Here is an 11,470-nt window from a genome sequence, read left to right as displayed (position 1 = left end):
CCAAAGTTATTTTGAAAGTATAAAGAAAAACGGAGAGACACTTATGAGGAATCAAAAACAAATTGCTACTATTATAAATGACTTGAAAAATAAGTACATTAATAAATTTCAGAAATTAACTGAAAATTTCAAATTGCTTCGTACTGTACCTCAATTAGAACGTATTGAACAAATGCATCTCATGACTTTTGAAATTAGACATCAAAAATATTTTGGATGAGATTCAAACAGCAGTGAGCTTTGCAAGATTGCACATCCTGCATGAATCTATTCTCCCTTACACAAAATTTGCGGAAATTGTCAAAAACGATACTATCATTCCAATGCATCATTTAAAAGATTATTTTCAGATATGTCATACCAAAGTCATTTTTAAAGAAAAAACATTGTTATTTCTAATTTCAATTCCAACGGTTTATGAGGAAAAATATAATCTATACAAGTTTTACTATATCCCTCAACGGAATTTGTCCCTTCCTTTCACAAACCCCTATATGCTCACTCGAGACGAAGAACTAAGATGGTCCACGAAACAATGTCATCAAGTAGAGGAAGACTACCTCTGTGATCAAGATTCCCTCGACAGGCCTCCAGAATGCATGAAAAATGTTTCGAAAACTCATTTAGAAAGCTGTCCCAGAAGAGAATCACCCTCAGCACCAAATTTAAAAACATTGGAAGATGGAAATATTTTATCGATTAATAATTTGGAAATTCAAGAAAAATGCCCACAGCAGACAAAGTATCATTTTACCCCGCCAATGGCTATAATCCAGTCCAAGTGTACCATTAGTAACAATCGAAAGGAAATTTACCCCATTCAAGTTAAAAACGAGGAAAAATACATCGTTCTACCAAAACCTACATTTTTTACTAATCACTCCAAGGAAGAAGAGAAAGAAGACTTCAACGTCAAGGATGAAGAGATTCCAGATATCCAGCTAGAAGAAATTGAAGACTGGAAATGGAATTCATCGATATCAACATTTATGATTATTTTGATTCTTATAATAATTTTAGTTATTTGGGTAATTTGTAAAGTTTTTCATAATTTTAAAGCTACACCTCAAAGAGGTGATACCTTTATCCAAAGGGGGGAGGAATTATGTAATCGCACCCCATATTAATTCAATGTAACTTATCCAGATTTACCATAAGCTTTGTATATGACTATGTTGCAGCCTGCAAAGTCAGCAGTGAACACCTGCAGTGCTGAGTCACATCCTATAGATAAGATATTTGTATAAAAGCATCTTCTTCCTTGCCTTCATTGAAGAAATAGATCTAGAGCCTTAGTCGATAGTCATAATTTACACAGAATATCCAAATATTCTCTATTGTAAATAAAGTGTTTTTTTAAAAAACCAAGTCTTCATCCCAAAATTCATAATTATATATAATAAAGGGTGTTTCAAATTGAGGGTTGTTTTTAAGAATGAATAAAATATAGATGGCGCACCGAATTCGTCTGGGTATTTTGACATTTGAAAAGTACGATGTACGAAATTTATAAAAATGGCTTCATACACGATGAGACAACGCGTTCAACTTGTTAAATTATTTCATGAAAATCAGCGTACTGTGAAAAGTGTTTTTAGAAAATTACGTGAATTTTATGGTTTATGTACATTATCGTCCATCTCAAAGCCCTGTAACGAGAGGATAGTTTTCAAACCTACCCCCTCATTTTAGAATACTCCTGTTTGTTTCATTTACATAATTTTATTTTTGAATTAATTTTCAGAAAAAATCCTTTCAAATTTCCAATTCAGGATTCCGACATCGTAATTTTCAGAAAAAATCCTTTCAAATTTTCAATTCAGGATTCCGACATCGTTCGGAATTATAAACATTCCGCACCGTTTTTATTCCGTTTTCATTTCTGAAAAAACGATGTCGCACCGTATACAACATCCTGAATTGAATGATAACCGTGTTTTTCGTTCGCTAGCACAGATAAGTCGAAATTAAGACGTCTTCATCGACGAGAATTTTACCGGATTTCGACAGTCGGGGAACATCTGATTTCCGCACCCCCCCTGTGGGTTTATAAAATCAGATGTTCCACCGCAGGCCACTTCACTTACGAGAACTTGCTGTCACTTAATTCGCCTGTTGTCACTTACGAAAATTTGCTGACTTACGATTAATTGCCTACGACTAATGCCGTGCGCCGTAATAAATTAGATTTCCGCCGTTAAATTTGATTAGAAGATTTCTTTTCAGTTTCGTTTTCAACATTCAGAATTTCAATTTTCTTTTCTTTCTTATTCACTCTATTTCGGCGATTTCTTTTTGTTTCACGAGTGTAAGTGGCCGAATAGAATCCAGAGGTAAGACACACTCCTTTTTTTATATTTACTGTTGGAACTTCAGCTCCCATCTTCACCACTTCTATGCCACAGTCTGAGTTCCACCCCTACTGTCATTAAAGTACCCTGTTGGTGTGGATACCCATGGGTACCGAAGGCACTTTGGGGTGGCTCACCCTTCCCTCACTTTTTTTTCCCTTCTCCTCTTTCCAGTCCATCCCTACTGTCATTAAAGTACCCTGTTGGTGTGGATACCCGGGGGTACCGAAGGCACTTTGGGGTGGCTCACCCTTCCCTCACTTTTTTTTCCCTTCTCCTCTTTCCAGTCCACCCCTACTGTCATTAAAGTACCCTGCTGGTGTGGATACCCGGGGGTACCGAAGGCAAATTGGGGTGGCTCACCCTTTCCTCACTTTCCTTTTTTTTCCCTCTCGTTCATGTGTTCACCCCTACGGTTAGGCAAGCACTCTGCTGGTGTGGATACACGGAGAGTGCCGAACGCTCATAAGGGTGAGCCGTCGTAATTCTGTGTCGTCATTTTTCATCCACTAACCTGGCTGAAGTCCGATACTTGTACGGTACTTGTACGTCTTAGGTTCGGATCCTGTTTCATTCCGTCCGTTTTGTTCTGTGAATTCACTATAATAGTGCCATTTGTGTTTCCTTGTTCGAGTCGACAAATATAATTTGTGTGCGTTGGTTTTGACTTTCACTGGTTGTCGCTAACACCCCAGACACCGAGGAACCTTTTCTTCGGCTAATAGCTACCAGGGTAGGTTTGCTATTTTCCCTTAAAGAATAGCTGGCGCTCGAGTACACCGAGAAAAAAGCATTACAGTACTGTTGGTCGAATTATTAACAAATTTCAAGAGACCGGTTCGGTGATGATCGAATTTTTGTGGCCAGAATATGGATAAAGAGGACATTTGGTTTCAACACCTCACTTTGCAAATGACACAATTGATTTATTGAAACGATAATTTCCTGGACGAATAATCTCCAGAAACGCTGATGTCAATTGGCAACTAAGATCATGTGATTTGACACCGTTGGACTTTTTTATTTGGGGGTTATGTGAGGAGCCAGGTCTATTAGAATAATCCACAATCAATTCCTGAACTAAAGAATTAAATAATTTGTGTCATAAGTGAGTTAGAGCCTCAATTATGTCAAAATTCCATTGAAAATTCAAACAAAAGAGTAGACCGTCATAAACTTTTTAGGGTTTTCACTCCCAATCTCTGAAACAAAATCAATTGAAAATGAAATCAACGATTTGCTCCTGCGTAAATTCTTGCACTAATTTGTCAGGAGCAAATTAACTAGAAAAAATTGTTGTCTGACAATGAACTCAAAATAAATAACGTTGAAATTATAATTCTGTAACGTTTCGGAGTCTATATCAGACTCCTTCATCAGACGAAAAATCTATTTTTTAGAAAATCTTCTGAGTTGTGGCTTTTGTTTGACATTAATTGTTAACACACAGAAACGGAGACTGCAAAGAAACGTTGATTCATTCAATTTTGAAATTACAGAATTATAATTTCAACGTTATTTATTTTGAGTTCATTGTCAGGCCACAATTTTTTCTGGTTAATTTGCTCCTGACAAATTAGTGCAAGAATTTACGCAGGAGCAAATCGTTGATTTCATTTTTAATTGATTTTGTTTCAGTGAAAACCCTAAAAAGTTTATGACGAGATGCAGAATCCTCCCAGAATAAATTTCAATCGATATCTAAAAGAGTAGACGTATGTAGAGTTGCAAGAGGAGGCCATTTGGCAGATATTAATTTTCGTACATAAATGTCATAACTTATATTTCAATTACCAATAAAAAGTTTTCGAAAACGAATGCATATTATGTGTTTTATTCATTAAAAAAAACGCGTAATTTGAAACACCCTTCATTATATAATATATATAAACTCTTTTTCATATATTTCAGGCTACAACAGCTGATTATAAAAAATTTGATAAACTGGAGGACTTCCAAAAAATAAATATCAATAACACACTCGAATATATTCAAGAAGACCCTGTATTTTTGGTACGATTATTCAAGGACTTATTTGGAAACTTCGAGCCTTTCGTGAGAGGTCTTTTTGGATTCAACAGATTGAAGATTGGTGCACTGGTGAACCAAACTTTGGACCGTGTCAAAATTATATCAGATGCTAAGTCTTTGTCAAGAAAGGGAAAACGATGCATTGAAGATAACATGAAGGTTTTACTCCATCTTTTTAAAAATTCGTTATCTGATTGGACCTGCATAAGCATTCACATGAATAAATTTTTTGATCTCATCAATCCACTATGGCAAACTATATTTGGATTCACCGTGATCAATGACGAAGAATGCGGATTTGGCCCTTTTTGCCTGTTAGGGAAAGGTTTTGAAACAGCGAAACTGACGACACAAATGCTAGAGCACGGTGGGAAGTTCATGAAATTCGCAGCAGATTTTGTATTGGATATGAGATTGTGTCAACGCAAAATCAAACCTTTCGAAATTATTGCGAAAGATATCCTTCAGAATATGAATATTTGTACCTTGTCTTGATGTCATCCCGAAAAACATTTCTGATTGGAGAGGAGAATATTGAAAAATGGCTCAGCCCGCAGTTGAACTGAAAGCTAAAAAACAATATCCTGTGTTGGAAATTAAATCTTTTTTTATTTATCCCTACCTTTCAGATGTGTACATTTAGCTTCAATCTGATCATTTTAGAAACAACCGTTGGGAAAAAGGAACAACTTCAATTTGTTTCATAACCTCCAGTCTATTCTTCTCATGTTTCCTTTTCTTTAGTTTGAAAAATTGAATTGGTGGAATCGTTCAAACATTCCCTTTTCCATCGTCATGTTGCCTTATGAGCTCCGAGCAGACTCGTCTGACGAATAAATCACTTTCACATGGATTCGGCCACGAAGAAAAAACTTTTAACGTGATCAAAATTCCAAGATTCCTTTGAAATCTGTCAAGTTTTTATCCGATTGTACTCATACAAGGTGCTGTAGGGTTTGAGCGATATTTCGAAAGATAGGGAAATTCTGTAGGAGTATCGAAGTATTCATGAGGTTTCCCAATTTGGTGTGGAATAAGAAGCAGAGAATAAGGTTACCCTGAAATCCAACTGTTCTAGTGGCTACTATGAACCCTTCCATTTCAAATTCAAGTTCAAATTGGCGCCAATCAGAACCAAAATGACATTAGTCAAAATCAAATTGGCAACATCGTTTTCAAACTGGTATTAATCAAAAGAAAATTGGCAGTGCTTTCAATCTGGCGTCGGTCAATTGGGAATTGACAATAAACAAAATCAAATCGACAATTCTGAATTTGAATTCTTTACTGGAATAAAATGTATTTACCTAATGCAGATATTTCATTGAATGATATATAAACATTAAATTACGTTATTAATTGAAACCATTAGATAATTACGAATTTTGGGTATGAGAGATTACTTTTGCAAAATTAACAACCGTAACCTTGCCAATATTTAGTACGAGATCCCGCTACAGAATTACTACGTTCAGAGACAAACACACATTTTTACATACGTTAATGGATGGGAGAATACACTGATAACACCGCAGCCTGTCAAAAGTGGCCGCAAGTAATTTGAGTTAAATTAATGTTAATCAATATTCCAAGAGAAATTTCGTCGACTCCGTTTTGAAATAAAATATCATTCACATCATAGCAATGCATGTAAAGAGTACTAAAATCCATAGCTGTCGTTGCACACTCGGCCGCAACTACCTCGCAGCCAGGTGTAAGCAGGTAACATTTCGATGTATTTCTACGTTCATGTCGTACACGGATGTTTTTGATATCAAATTGAATTTTTTTTTTTTAATATGATGATATATGGCTGCCTGTTAGGGCTGCCATCTGTTGAAATAGCGAGATATCTGAAATAAAGTGAAAGAGATGGCGCGCAACGCCACTTGATAGATGAGGATGGTGGATGCTAGATTCTTAGCCGGAGGCTCAAACAATGGTAGGAACAACTTAACATTTACAAATATTATAATAACGTAATGAATATTATGAAGGAAACTTAAAGTATTAAGAGATTTATTTTATAATAAAAAATTATTTATTCATCAAATACAAATGTAATTAAATCTGAAGAAGATTTTTTCGTGTTTTTTCAAGATCAGTCTCTTGAATCAAGTTATATTTTATGTCAGTATATCACATTTTCTAGTACAAGTCCGATTCCTCGCTGCTTTCACAATCGCAGTTGTCACTATCGTCGTCGCAATCAGAGTTTTTTTCATCTTCTGAAAATGTGCTAGCTCAATTACATAATACATTTTCTACTTGTATCGGTGTTGAACTTTCCAGAAAACATGTTGGTTTCAGGGCACCATCCAGAAGAAGCCATCCATTTATTATCCGCACTAAACTTAAAACAGTGGAACTTAGTAGCATTGAGCAATATTGAATTGACGAAAATCGTCCGTAGCACCTTTTGTTTTAATGATATCCAAAACGATGAAATGTGGTATGAAACAAACCCTTTGATTTTGAATGAATTTTTCATCATTCTCTTTTGCCGCATACATCTTGTTGAACATGATAAATCGTCCAGTGTTTTTGGGATGAACTTTGGTGAGACTTATCATCTTTTTAAAAAATTCTTCTTATATTTCGATATTAATTTATTAGGACCTTATTCTTATTAGAATCTATTATATGGATTGCGCCCGAACTCTCAATATTCGTATACCGCCCAACGAAGGGTTAATACATAAATAATCGACAGCGTTGTGTACAACGAGCTCCAACACGTGGTTATAATATACGAATAATTCCCTAAGATGTTGAGAACCCTAAGATTCCTTTCAAACCACAGGTTTTTACCGGAAAACAACCGAATGAAAAATTATTCATCGGGTTTTATCCGTACGGTGGGCACATCAAGCTCTCGAATCTCGTGGCGATAAGCGCCGCCGAAAGTGCAATCTGGTTGTTTTTCAGTGCGAAAGTGAACCGGAACATGTGTGAAAGATCCCATAATATCAGTAGATATAATTCGGAACATAGGGTAAGAACCCGATGGTGCGAAATGAGTCTAACTCTCTCTTACTTTATTTCGGATATCTCGCTATTTTAACAGATGGCAGACCTAACTTCCTTTTTTTCACAGGCAGCCATACATCATCCTATTCGAAAAAAAAAATTAGCTTTAATTTTATATCAAAAATATCCGTGTACGTTATGAACGTAGAAATACGTCGAAATGTTACGTTTCTCACACCTGGCTGCGAGGTAGTTGCGGCCGAGTGTGCAACGGCAGCTATGGATTTAAGTATTCTTTACATGCATTGTTATAATGTGGATAATATTTTATTTCAAAACAGAGTGAACGAAATTTCTCTTGGAATATTGATTAACATTAATTTAATTAAAATTACTTGCGGCCAATTTTGACAGGCTGCGGTGTTATCAGTCCTATCCATAAACGTATGTGAAAATGTGTGTTTGTCTCTGTACGTAATGAACATAGTAATTCTGCATTGGGATCTTAGTCTAATTGTAATGAACGATTATAGATGTCCCATCTATACAGTCTGTGCAAATTCTCGATTCTACCATTTCGTTTCATTTACAAAACAGAAAGATAACCACAATCGTTTGCTTCCTCAATGAGGTATCATAAAAAGAGACGATTTCAGAACCTCATTGTGTTTCAGAATCAACGTTTGATACTGTTCACTGTTGTGATGCATATCCAGTTAGATATTATTTACTTCATTTCGCAATAATATGCAATGATTTGAGAGACTCGGAATACACTCACTATTCAATACTTTCGAAGTATTGCAACCGGAAAAACTCATAATTTTTTTACGAAAAGGACAGAGAAAACAAGCTGAAAAGATGTGTTGATCTGGGTTAACAACTGATTGAGTTCCATTCAAAATTTTATGTTAAATTTTTACAGCTGCAATTCATGTTGTTAATTTGAAATTGATATATGATAGTTTGAACTTAATTATTGCTAATTTGCTTCTGTTTAATGCCAGTCTGAAATTCATGTTGCCAATTTGAGGTTCACTATATAAATACAGACCGCTTATTGAAATGATATGTAGAAGATGGTTGAAGCCGAAGAACTAGATAATATGTCTACTGAAAGAAATACGATTCAAAATTGGACTGAAAACTGTGCGGCGATTGGCTTGAACTTGAACACCAACGAAAAAAAAATTACTAATCACTCCAATAGATCGACTGCGGTTAGTCGATTTTCCAAAAGTGTTGTTCAGAAGCAGAAGCTAATAAATATTACAAGTTATAACAACCGACTTAATAAAACCATACTTGAATATTGACCAAGAACATCCTAATCAGATAATTAACAGCATGCGTAGTGGAAATACAACTTTATCAGTTATAAGAACTAACACGTCTGGATCTTCATTCAACTTTTCTTATTGTTTTTTTGTTAATTGAACCTTTAAATAAATTGTTTTGGCTTTGTAATTTTCACTATAATTAGCAGAAAATTTTCTACCCGAATAACCCTCGAAAAATTTCGACTCGCTCGAAAAATTTTTCAACAACTTTCTCAAGCTTGTTGCTGATAGGGGACAGACCTCCACCTGCGACATCGGTCTGTTCCAAGCAACAAGCTTTCGAACGATTATCAATATCTTATTACCTCTGAAAATGCAATACAAGAATCAGTAAAGGCTCCTTGTGAATTCCTTTTACCTGAGAATTATAAGAAATTTTACGAAACAGCATGAGGATGTTTCAAAGAATAGTGCGTAAAAATGCATTAAATCTTAACATGATTCTGATCTCAACAGATAATATATGATTCATTGATGATAGTGAATGAGTTTTGTGTAGAAAATTTGTATATTTAGAAAAGAACTGAAATGAGGAGAGTGCCAGAAAAGTTTCTCCTAATTCTGTTAAGTGTAAATTCGAAAATTGAAGTATGAATATGAAGTCCTGATTCAATTTTTACTCAATGTCGTAACGGACTGCTTACTATGTCAGTAGTAAAAAATAACTGTTAGGTAATTAATTCTTTCACTATACCTTTGTATTTTCTGATATATTTTCCATCTACTTGAAATCACATGATCAGCTATTCATGAACATTCACCAGCGTATCATCATTGTTTTTTATTGTACAACTTGAATTGTCCTGGTTTTTATTTTAAAGTTCGAAAGAACAAAAACTAGATTTTAGAGGAATCGAAATTAATTTTGCCTATTCATAAGCAAAATAAATATCGATTCCTCTAGAATCTAGTTCTTCGGCTTCAACCATCTTCTACATATCATTTCAATAAGCGGTCTGTATTTATATAGTGAACCTCAAATTGGCAACATGAATTTCAAACTGGCATTAAACAGAAGCAAATTAGCAAAAATTAAGTTCAAACTATCATATATCAATTTCAACTGATGCCACTGAGGCATCCCTGGCGATGTATTTCATGTAATTTCTTGTTGGAATCACCTGATCCTGGATGGCGAGCATGAAGCCCTCTGTCTCAGGAAACAACCTTCCGGAAGTCAACCAGCAGTTCGACGCAGATATGTCGACGTAATCACGGTTGACCTCATTCTGGTGCCTCCCATGCAAAGGTTTGCCAATCAGTTTCTGCATTATTATTGTTATTATTATTACCGATGGAAAAATAATTTGGGCAGTATTTGAGAAAAAGAACCTTACTTCATATAAACATTATCTGAATAATTCAGAAAAGAGCTGTGTGCCGACTTACATCAATAGTACCATTATTCTTCGATATCAAGATTGACGACCCAAGTCGCATATGTATGTGTGAACCGCTTTAGGTGATAATGAAATGACTCGCATACCTCTCCATTGATGGCTACGCGGTATCAAAACAGATAATTTCGTGTAACTCAAAAACTGCAATGGTGCTTTCAAAGATTTATACGGCACTAATTGGCGCTAATGAGGCACTAAATATTTTATATAGTCCCAGAATTAGTGCTTCCAACTTCTCGCTAACGTCACACTTGTTCAAAAAGCATCTGGCATACACTGTAAAACTAAAAATGATATCGCATCCGTTTTAACGGCACTAATATGAACTAATTAGGCACTAATTATTGCAACAAAAATTTGCACAAAATACCTATATGTTGGTGCTGAGCGTCAAGTTAGCACCAAAGGAAATAATCTGTAATATTATGAAAACCGTCCATTTTTTTTCATTGGTTCCAAAAGCACTAATATGCACTAAATATCAGTTTCCTAAATTCATGGTGATATAAAAATGTTGCTGCTGAGCGTGGAGTCAGCACCAAAAACTTGAATTATCAATTTCTCAGAAACTAAAATGGTGTCAAAGATTTATACGGCACTAATAGGCACTATAGTATATAACATTACTAGCAAGGTAAGAGGGTTTTTACTGGCAAATGGAGAATATACCTCCTTGAGCCAGTAAAACCCGTTACCTTGCGTGTATTGTTTTATATTTTATTTGTTTCTCATTTGTAAAAAGGTGAGATAAATTCCAAAAAACTTTCAATAATTTGTCGCAAATGTCGTAAGCTATGGAAGCGTTGCCATGAACATGTATGTTTATTTTTCTTTACATTTTTTTTTGCGAAAGCGAAAATGAATGTACCAAAAGAAATAATTGAGACAGCCAGCAGTGTAGCTGCAAGTTTATTACCTGCAAAATCAGCTTCAAGGTACGAGCGAGAATACGACGACTTCAAAAAGTGGCAAAACAAAAAATATTGTGATTGGGGTAACTGAAGATGTTTTGTTGGTCTACTTGAATCAACTATCAGCTAGATTCAGCCCTGATACTTCATGGGCAAAATGGTCTATGCTGAAAAGCTGCTTGGAAATGGAAGATTATGCCCCTGTTCGCAGGTATGTTTTCCCTAAAAAATTTATTGAAAAATATGATGTTTAGTTGTCATTTGCAAATTTAAAATGGTAATAGCGTTTCTGAAACGAAAACATGAGGGTTATACGCCAAAAAAGGCCAAGGTATTAAGTAAAAAAGAGGCTGAACAATTTCTTTTACATGCTCCTGATGACCAGTGGTTGCTGGCGAAAATTGTAACAATATTTGGGAGTTTTGGATGTTGTCGATGTGACGAAATTCTCTCCTTAAACTTGAATG

This window comes from Coccinella septempunctata, chromosome 6, assembly GCF_907165205.1.
Source record: "Coccinella septempunctata chromosome 6, icCocSept1.1, whole genome shotgun sequence".
Classification (NCBI taxonomy): Eukaryota; Metazoa; Arthropoda; class Insecta; order Coleoptera; family Coccinellidae; genus Coccinella; species Coccinella septempunctata.
This window is presented reverse-complemented; position numbering follows the sequence as displayed.